Here is an 11,618-nt window from a genome sequence, read left to right as displayed (position 1 = left end):
AAGATCAAATGTTTTCATAAAGATCCAATTTCCTTAATGGATCTAAATTTTTATAGTCATGTGGGACTGTAAACCATATCATTACTACCATTGTTTATATCGCCGTATAGAAATCACTGATGTACAAAGTGTGAAGAATAAAGAAGTGATTCTAGTATTTCAAGACGATATTGCTTGAGGACAAGCAACGCTCAAGTGTGGGAATATTTGATAATGCTAAAAACGAACATATATTTCATAGCATTATTCCTCAAGAAAGACAAGCTTTTAGTTGCAATTGTTCTATTTAAAAGTGATATTCGTTTAAATAATAAAAGGTGAAGACAAAAGACAGATTCGACGAATTGAAGACGCAAACGACCAAAAAGCTCAAAAGTACAAAATACAATCAAAGAGGTTCCAATTATTGATAAGAAACGTCTCGAAATTACAAGAGTACAAGATTCAAAACGCAAAGTACAAGATATTAAATTGTACGCAAGGACGTTCGAAAATCCGGAACCGGGACCAGAGTCAACTCTCAACGCTCGACGCAACGGACTAAAAATTACAAGTCAACTATGCACATAAATATAATATAATATTTAAATAATTCTTATAATTATTTATATATTATATAAATATTTAAAACCGTCGGTAAACAAAGAGCCAAACTTGTGTGAGCTGTAAAAGCAAACTCCGCGACTCGCGGAGTTTGAAGGCAAAAAGGGCCGCGAGTCGCGGAGCCCCAAATTCTGAAACTCCCTATAAAGCTCGCGCATTCTGATCGTAAAAATCATCCTTTTTTCTTCTTCTCTCATAAACGTATTATATATATATTATAATTATAATTTTAATTTTAATTTTAATTCTAATAATAAGGGTATGTTAGCGAATGTTGTAAGGGTGTAAGTCGAAATTCTGTCCGTGTAACGCTACGCTATTTTTAATCATTGTAAGTTATGTTCAACCTTTTTACATTAATGTCTCGTAGCTAAGTTATTATTATGCTTATTTAAACGAAGTAATCATGATGTTGGGCTAATTACTAAAATTGGGTAATTGGGCTTTGTACCATAATTGGGGTTTGGATAAAAGAACGACACTTGTGGAAATTAGACTATGGGTTATTAATGGGTTTTATATTAATTAAACAATACCTTGTTAATTTAATATACAAACTTATAATTCGACGTATTTATATATAACCACATACGCTTGACTGGGTACGCTGGGCGGGATATCTATAAATACCAATAATTATTCATTTTACCGGATACGGAACTGGATTAATAGTTAATAGACTTGTTGAAACAGGGGTGAATTACATTCAAGGGTAATTGGTGTAATTGTTAACAAAGTAGTAAAACCTTGGTTTACACGCAGTCGATAACCTGGTGTATTCATTAAACAAAGTATTAAAACCTTGTTACAATTCGAATCCCCAATTAGTTGGAATATTTGACTTCGGGAATAAGAATAATTTGACGAAGGCTTTCGCTCTTTATATTTATGACCGATGGACTATTATGGACAAATTTATATGGACATATTAAATAATCCAGGACAAAGGACAATTAATCCAAGGGCATAAAACTAAAATCAACACGTCAAACATCATGATTACGGAAGTTTAAATAAGCATAATTCTTTTATTTCATATTTAATTTCCTTTATTTTATATTTAATTGCACTTCTAATTATCGCATTTTTATTTATTGTTATTGTATTTAATTGCACTTTTAATTATCGTACTTTTTAATTATCGCAAGTTTATTTTATCGCACTTTTATTATTCGCAATTTCATTATCGTTATTTACTTTACGCTTTAATTTAAGTCTTGTATTTATTTTTAATATTTTACATTTGGTTTTAACTGCGACTAAAGTTTTAAAATCGACAAACCGGTCATTAAACGGTAAAAACCCCCCTTTATAATAATAATATTACTTATATATATATTTGTATTTTTATAAAAGTAAACTAATATAGCGTTAAGCTTTGTTTAAAGATTTCCCTGTGGAACGAACCGGACTTACTAAAAACTACACTACTGTACGATTAGGTACACTGCCTATAAGTGTTGTAGCAAGGTTTAAGTATATCCATTCTCTAAATAAATAAATATCTTGTGTAAAATTGTATCGTATTTAATAGTATTTCCTGCTAAAATTTAATAGCTATTTTATATACACCTCGCGAAACATCAAGTTTGATACTCCAAATTTTTATAACAACCTCATCTTCACGCTAATCTCTTTAATCTTTTGACCATTTATTATATTAACGGGTCAAATAATACACATTTACATATTAATGAGTCAAAATGACTCCTTTAATCAAAATACACTGAAAACTCATATTTAAAACATCGAAACTTGACAATACTTTTGATACGACATAATGAACGTGTACAAAACAACAAATATCCAATTTGATACCACATGACCGAAATGGGTCAGGGGTCCAAATAAACGACTATAACACTTCTAATCTTAATATAATATACTTGAGTTTACTGATATATAAGTTTTTAGATTACTGGTTAGTGGTTAGCTAAGGTTATAGTAGTGCACAAAGTTAGGATTGATGGTTAAGGTCAGTCGTTAATGTGACACTAAAACAAATATTTATAAAGTGTATTAAGTGCAATAAGAACAATCAAAACAATTACATTGTTGTGGAAGTTATATGACACTAAACATGTAAAACTTGTTTCAAGTTAAGATGACCCGTTCAAAACGATCCTTTTTTACCATACCCATCCCATTCATTCTGTAATCAATACAAACCAAAGTCCAAAGCGTTTATCCTCTGAAAGTAGCGAGCTTTCAGGAGGCCAGTTGTGCTCATTGTCTAAAATTTTTATCCAATAAGAAATGTTCTTCCAATAACATTCACCTGCTTGCATATACTCCGTAACATTCAGGGGCCCTGTGCCTTTCCATCTTAGAAAATCGAATGTGCACATGTAACCATATAGCAACAATAGCATTGTGAAGTCAAAAAACTACAAAGAGACATCACATTCACATATTCACATATGCTATAAAAATGGCAGTAAATATCCAGCAAATAATAATATAGAAAACTTTCATAACAAATTTATAAAACCAAATGTATAAACACATAAATCCTTCAGTAAAATATTAAGAGTGGTCTAAAAAGAAAATAGAAACGTACAACCTTCCTGAGTACTACTCATCAATAAACTCAACCAATTCAATCTGCATGCATACCGATCCCAATGAAAATATTACACATAAACACACATTACAAAGCCATTCAAGCAATATATACACAAATTTTCAACTTGCTTCTTTTCTTTTACAGACCACTAAATATCGAATTATGTAAAACAGCACATAATAGTGTTTCTCATGTTTCTAATTTACTTCAATATACCCAGTTTAGTTATTAAATTCAACATCTATATGTCTCCATCCATATCACTTGTTGCACACAATGTAATAAGCATTTCATGGACTTAGCAATTCATTCAAACATGTACCTACTTTTGACTAAAGTCAAAATTAAACATTCGGGAAAGTCAAAATCAAACATTTAAGAACATCATAATCAAATATTCAAGAAAGTAAGAGTCCAACATTCAAGAAAGTCAATCAAACATTCAAGAAGATCAAAATCAAACATTCAAGAAATTCGGATTTAAAACATTCAAGCAAGAAAGATCAAACATTCAAGAAAGCCATTATAAAATGTTGCAAGAATAAAGATATAAACATAAATATTGGAAATTTGTACCAGCAAGAGTGACTTAAAGGTGAGCGTCTCCTGGGAAATATTTGCCCTAACATTATGGTGGAAAGCATTGGCTTAAAGGAGAGCGTTGCTGGGGAACTATTTGTTTATCTCAAATCTCATATTAAAAACATGTGCAGGTCACATCACTTTAAAACTTCCAGTTACATATCAAAGAGTGTATATGAGAAGAAAAAAAATGTGTATGAAAGAATAAAGATCATGCAATTAGACAAAACTCAGAGCCCATCATCTGCCCAACTTAAGGGCCAACCTCCACCAGTAAATTATACCGCTATAGGATACCCCTAATGCAAGAATGTTCGAGGGGGAGTAATTATCAAGTAAAACAACATGAAAAGAAACGAATAACATACATACAGTTACTATAGAATCCAAACTTCCATACAAAGCAGCATAATAGAATATGACAAGCTAACTATATGTCAAATAACCACAGCAAACGAATTACGTATATTATATCCATAGCAAAACGTGAAGTCGTTATGACAACTAAGGAAATTGTCTGCAGGAAACTTCAAAAATGTATATAGCACATCATTGCCCCCATTAAAGTTGATGCTTTCATTCAGTGACAAAAATCAAGAACTCCAAATCAGAGTAATCTTCAAGTAAAACACCTCTAAATCTCAAAAATGGACACGAGCAAACAGAAATGCATACTAAAGCAACCAAACTTTCATTCAAGGCAGCTTAATGGCAACCAAAATATACATCAAATAGCCATTTTTTAGTTTATATCCAAATCAAAAAGTGCAGTCGTGAGGACTTTAAGGGTGTAGTTATAAGGTGAGTAATAGTGAATTGCAATGCAACAAGACAAATGAGCTCAAAATCTAATCATGTGAATCTTTAATAAAACAATGAGAAATCAGACTGACCTAATAGATTTTGCTAACAAACTCGGGGAGAGAAACCAAAAATTAACTCAAATCTCATATCATAAACCTGTCAAGGTCAGATCAATTTATGACCTCCCATTACATATCAAAGAGTGTAAAAGAGAGAAAAAAAAAAACCTGTATGAAACATGTACCTACTTTGACTAAAGTCGGAATCAAACATTCAAGAAAGTAAAATCAAACATTCAAGAACATCATAATCAAATATTCACGAAAGTTAGAATCAAACAAAATCAAAGATTCAAGAACGTCATAATCAAATATTCAAGAAAGTCAGACAAAACATTTCTGAACACAATTATGTAAACTGACATCTAAACCATCAAGGTGAGTGTATTACTAACTACAACACACAAGCCATATCAAAGCTGTCAATATTTAACAGATAGGCAAACCATTATCGAAAATATCAAAGCTGTCAATATTTAACAGATAGGCAAACCAGTATTAAAATCCGAACCGCAAGGAACGTTTTACAAGCCAAGAAAATATCAAAACCCACAATTAAAACAAATTTAGGTCAAAGCTAATCGAAACCGACAATCATAAACAAAAATTAACAAACCTACAAGGAACTTTTTTTTTAAATCTGTCAATCTAAAGATTTGTGCAACAAAGGATCCAAACCAACATAAAAAACGTTTTTTAACAAACCATGGCATGAAGCCACATCAAAACGGTAAACTAACAAACTTCAAGCCAAGAAAGCATCAACCAATACGGCAACAGTCAAACTTAAACAAATTTTGGCTAACCAACAGACTAAAAACACAAAGAGTGACCAACAAATCATATTTACGTAGATGAACAAAATAAAGACGATCAGCATAGCCAAAAAAACCCCCCCATAAATGGACTCAAAATCGATTGAAACAAATTCTTGAGTCTCAACAATATATACGCCCAATAGAAATTAGGGCTCAAAATTGTGGCAGAACACAGGTTACAAAAGCCACAAAATTTAATCTTTAAAAAAAAGAGATTTGATTCAAACATGTACCTACTTTGACTAAAGTCATAATCAAATATTCAAGAAAAGTCATACTCAAACATTCAAGAACGTCATAATCTAATATTCAAGAAAGTCAGCGTCAAACATTCAAGAAAGTCAATCAAACATTCAAGAAATTCGAATATAATACATTCAAGCAAGACAGATCAAACATTCAAGAAAGCCATGATAAAATTTGTATGGAAATTAGTACCAGCAGGAGCGGAACCTAATAGCTGGACTCAGTGGTGGAAAGCAATGACTTGAAGGAGAGCGTCTCCAGGGATATATTTTCATGGTGGAAGGGCAGTGGCTTGAAGGAGACCGTTGCAGGGGAAATGTTTGCCCTAACGGCTTAAAGGACTCGATCGATGGTGATTTAGAACAATATTGATGATTGCTATGGAGGAGTAGAACCTGCGTGGACTATGGTGGAGAGTAGTGGCCTTATCGGAGACCATCGTCGGTTTTGGATCGGAGGGTTTTGGGTGTGGTGGTTTAAACAATTTGTGTTAAAGGTAGGTTGTGGGGGTGTTTTTATAGTTTTCACAGCGTCTTCTCATCGTGTATTAAATTATTACCGTTAAAATGTTTGCCCTAATTTTTAACTTGTTCATCTGCTTGGCGATTACGCAAATATAATATAGTCTGTAATAATAATTCATTTTTTAATTAATATTTAATATACTAGTGAAATGACCCGTAAAATCACGGATTTGTTTAAACAAAATAGTTTAATGATATGCTTAATGATATGTTTTTGATATTGAGTGAATGTAAATGCTAAGGTCATTTAGTTTAATGACTCGTGGAACTATAGATTTCGGCCAATGATCAAGGCTACTCTAAGACTACTACCCAATCCCAATTCCTACAAATCACTACGTGGGTCTAGTCCGTCAAAGTAAAGAGAATACATTAAGTATAAACCCTACACAGTTCATTAGATCATGCATATCAATTTATCAAGACAAGCCATATGCATAACAATCAAGTCACATGCAATATAACAACAAATCATGAGAGGCAAAGTGAATTTATCTCATGCATTTCATCTGAAAAATTTCTGAGAACACAGCGTTAACAATCAACAGGGAGCATGACAAACATATCATATGTATTCCACTTGACAAGTCTCAATAAAAGCAAGACAGTCACAAGAAACGTGGCAAACAGTCGAAGGGAAGAAGATCCCAATGATATCTTTAACAATTCTAAACACAGTTAATATAACTGGAGCTGTTGCATCACCAAATACTTCTTCTTCATTAGGAAGACACAATTATATCCCAACAATCATAGTCAATTAGAGTAGACTATAGACACATAAGGTGTTTGCCAACAATCAACAATACTATAATAAATATAAAAATTTATCAAGAACATACCTTTAGATTCAAGAGGATTACTTCCTCTTCTACCCCGTCACTGAACCCGATGATCATCCTGACGAACCCCCGATTGATCCTAACCTTGCCCCAGAATATACCTTTGTCACGGATGGACACTGATTAGATCGATGACATTCACTTTGACAATTCCAATACTCAATATCTTTATATAGACAAGACTGAACATCGTGTCCTATTAAACCACAATGGTAACATCGACAGGTTCTTTCAGAACACTCTCCAACATGAGTTACTCTACAATGAACACACCACGTCTTTGATTTCGACTTAGATATACCATGAGTCTCTTTTTTCATCTTATTCTAAAAAGATTTCGTTGACTTGGAACTAGATTGGCTTATTGCCTGATTTTGCTGTTGAACACTTAGATTTTCCTTTCTACGATTAATGGCAGCCTTAATATCATCCTCAACCATTTTTTCCATAACAAAGGCTTGAGACAAAGTGGTGGCAATTCTTGCCATGGTTCTGTACTCCAACAACAACATCTCCACAAAATGATTAATTTTGGGTTGTTCATCAGGAACCCATTGCTGTGCAAACCTTAGTTTTTCAGTATACTGTTCAATCACATCATCTACTGACATCATCTCGGTCATCTTTAACTCCATAAACTCTCTCCTCAACTTTCCAATATCATACGAGGTGTAATACTGTTCACACACCTTATTACAAAACTGCTCCCAAGTGATCTGGCCAAATTGTTTCTTTGTTATGTGGGCAATGACAGAATCCCACCACACCATAGATTTATCTTTTAGTAACCGACAAATAAAAGTAACTTTGAGTTCTGGTTCACATTGACATGCCTTAAATGCTCGATCCACTTCTCTCAACCAATTTAATGTGACAGCCGGGTTAGAACTGCCCGTATAGGTAGGAAGATTACAGTTTAAGAAATGTTTAAATGTACACTCCTTTTTGGTTTCAATTACGGGTTGCTGAAACATCTTATATGGATACATCATTTGGTCGGAATGTGAATAATTAAACTAGGGTGGAATTTAGAACTGTGGTTGCGGAAGCTGTAGTGCGTCTCTAACAGGCACAGACGCATATTGTGGTATCGAAAAATCCGACAGTGCTGATGAACTAGTTATGGTTGGAGCAATGGTGGTATCAGCTGGTTGCGACCGTTGTTGCTCTAGTTCCTGTATTATATCCCTTATTTCTTTCAACTGAATATGTAACTGAAAACTATACTTTCACAAGTCATCTTCTACACGATGCTTCCTTGAGGACACTCTCATTATTATAGAGATCAAGGGGGTATCAACATCTCGAATTTGATCATCCATACATGTCTTATCACAACATCTCACAAAAGCTTAGCGGATAATCGGTTAATACCTAACAACTAACACATATACCACCTACATTCACTTTTCCTTCCTCCACTAGTATGTCTGACACAAATCAAATCAAGATTTGGGAACATGACATTCATTATAATGTACATGCTCTCAAACCTATGCTCTGATACCAAGTTGTAACATCGTACTTTTTTTAAATACATAGCGGAACATGATTGATCAAACCAGGGTATATGTATATATTAAACAAATTATTAATATACGTCACAATTCAACTGATGTTACTTTTCAAAATAGTAAAGCAAAATTATATCAAACATCAAAGTTTTTCAGTGTGTCAGACATAACCAAAGTACGACTATCTTCTCCCATCCCTTGCATGCAAAACAATATAACCTGCATGGGAGAAAATGTGGGGGATTAGCACAACGCTAAGTGAATGAGATATCCCAAAAGATATTACTATCAAGTACCAAGCCTATCTTTTAGGGATCATGCATATTATCACGAGCATGTGGACATAGCGTTACACAGCTATCATATAATATAGCAGTACACATCTGTAACATAAAAGTTAGGTAGTGATTCAGCTAAAAGTGTACCAATAACATCAACGAGCTATTCACTAAAGGCACCAAAGGCACCACTCTAACATAGGCTTGCATAGCTATACACTAAGGGTATCAATAGCTCTACACAACTATTCACTAATGGTATCAATAGCTCTACAGGGTTATTCACTCTCATAGCACTAACGCCAATACATAACACTAACGGCTATACATAGTACCAACGTCTATAAATAGCACCAACGTCTATAAATACAAGAGGATCGTTGACCCTGACAAGTCTACAACTACTAGTTGATCAAGCTAGAGTTGTACCGATAGCCCTTGTTATTGTCACACAGTATTCCTATCCCGACGTTTACATACGTCAATTGCAATATACTACCATTACAATAACCAATGAGCCCAACCCTTTTATATATGGTTGACCTCTTCAGTCCCATCTATACACAGACAATTCTCACATGTGCACATAAACCACCTACAACCTCACGGTAGGTAACATCACTAATAAACACATGGCACCCTAATCAGGCATGTTATAGATCCAATCTAATCGGACAACCTGATAACAACAATATCACGTACTACTTATAACTACAACAGTAATCAACATGCATACATAGATTATCATAATCTTTACTAGCATTAGAGCGGGTAGTAACTACACTTGTTACTAAATACCAACATCTATAGGGATAGTCTCACTCACCGATTACCAGCAAGAACTCAGTGGTCTAATGTTACTGAGTCTTCTATGTTCCTTTATCACCTGAGAACATCAGACACCGAGTTAGTATACTTTCCCAATCAATGATATCATATAACCCTCGATGGAAGTAGGCGCACATAATACTGAAGAACAAATTGTGAAAACCAAAACAGGAACAGAAAAAAAGGGATTAGCAAAAGAAATAACATAAAGTAAATACCAGGTTCGTCGACAATTGCAGTATGATGAGCAGTAGAAGTAGCAACGTTTTGCAAAGTCTATTGAACTACATTCAGAAACACTAAAACTGAATTATAAAGATCATCATAAATAAACTAATATCTGCTGCAAATAACTAAAACAACACTAAGGTATTACCAACAGAAATTACACAAAGCACATACCATGTTCGTCACAATCGATGTACGATGAGCAAGAAACATAGCTAATACTCTAATAGTGGAAAATGTTCTAGGTAATTTTAAAGCTCACCATCAACACATTAATGTTTGCTATAAATAATTAAAACGACATAAAAAGGAAAACAAAAGCATACCATTTTTTGAGAATTCATACATTTTTTGAGTAACGATACTCAATCAACTGTAACAGACATAAAAATACATAATCATAAATGAAGGCAAAACAATAACCAAAATAATAGGCAAAATAATTTGTCTATAAACAAATGATCAACAACTGCAAAAAATTTAATTCTTGTATGATGTTGCCGTCGTCGATGGGCACCAATACCCTGTTTACCATGTTTCACTTGAATTCCAATTCCAATAATATTATAATCATCATCGTTATCAATAAATATCACGTTCAATCAATATTCAATTAATAATAATATAAAAGGAAAATATTAAACTAAAAAGGTTATATACGCCGTTATCATAAGGGAGTATTGTTCATCCCATAATGTCATTATCATATAAAAAGAAAATGATTTTTTTACCTTCGACCCATTAAAAACTGATGAAGTTTCATACCATTAGAAACCCCAATTGTTTGAGATCATACCATTCAAAGATTCATAATCAAGCAACAAATCGTTAAACTGATGGAGTTGCATATTTGAGATCCATACCATTTGAAGACTCATAATCAAGCAGCAAATCGTCAATATATGGTTTGTGAATTGAAAAGATGATGACCACGATGATGTTGGGATTAAGAGGGATTTTGAGGTTAATAAAAATCGCCAGACACTCTCAATTGCATAAACAAATAAGATGGGAATGGTTTAGGTGGGCATGGTTGAAGAAGATGGGAGTGGAAGAGGTAAGGCGAGCCATACCCAGGATATGTGTTTACTGATTATGCACGCAACATCTTTTAACCTTTTTTTACAACTTCTTTAATTGGGCTTAAAAAAGGAAAAAACGTGAATTGTAATTGTTGTGAGTGGGGAAGGACACGTGGCCCATTCAGGGGAAAGGGATTTGGTGTCTCGATAGAAGATGTAGTAATTTCAAATAAAGTAGATATTGGAAAACAAAGCGTAGCAAAAAGTGTCATTTCAAAGAACGGGCATTTAATACACGTCAAATCACTCATAATATGTTGAGTTTGGTAACGCATCCATACTTTATCCATGTTACATAATATGCCTGTTTGTTTGATGAGAATTTTTGTTTGTTGTTGGTGTTAAACTGTCAAAGCTTGCTTCTTTTACAGTAGATGTTCGGGGGAATGAAATATTTGACGTCATTCGTGCTCTGGATAAATACCTAAAGGTAGTTATGTCTTTCCATTCTTTAATTGCTTATTGCATTTTGACTCAAACCCTATTGAAGTTTCTAAGTTGCTATGGCTTTCATTCATTAGAGGAATGTATACCAGTGTGTTAATATTTAAATTGATAACTGTAGCTTTGTGAGTATGAATTTAACTTCATTAATCAAAATTTATTATCAACATAATATTGTTCTTGTGTGATTTTTATAGGTT

The sequence above is a fragment of the Rutidosis leptorrhynchoides genome, chromosome 1 (genome assembly GCF_046630445.1).
Source record: "Rutidosis leptorrhynchoides isolate AG116_Rl617_1_P2 chromosome 1, CSIRO_AGI_Rlap_v1, whole genome shotgun sequence".
Taxonomy (NCBI): domain Eukaryota; kingdom Viridiplantae; phylum Streptophyta; class Magnoliopsida; order Asterales; family Asteraceae; genus Rutidosis; species Rutidosis leptorrhynchoides.
Note: the sequence above shows the minus strand (reverse complement) of the source record.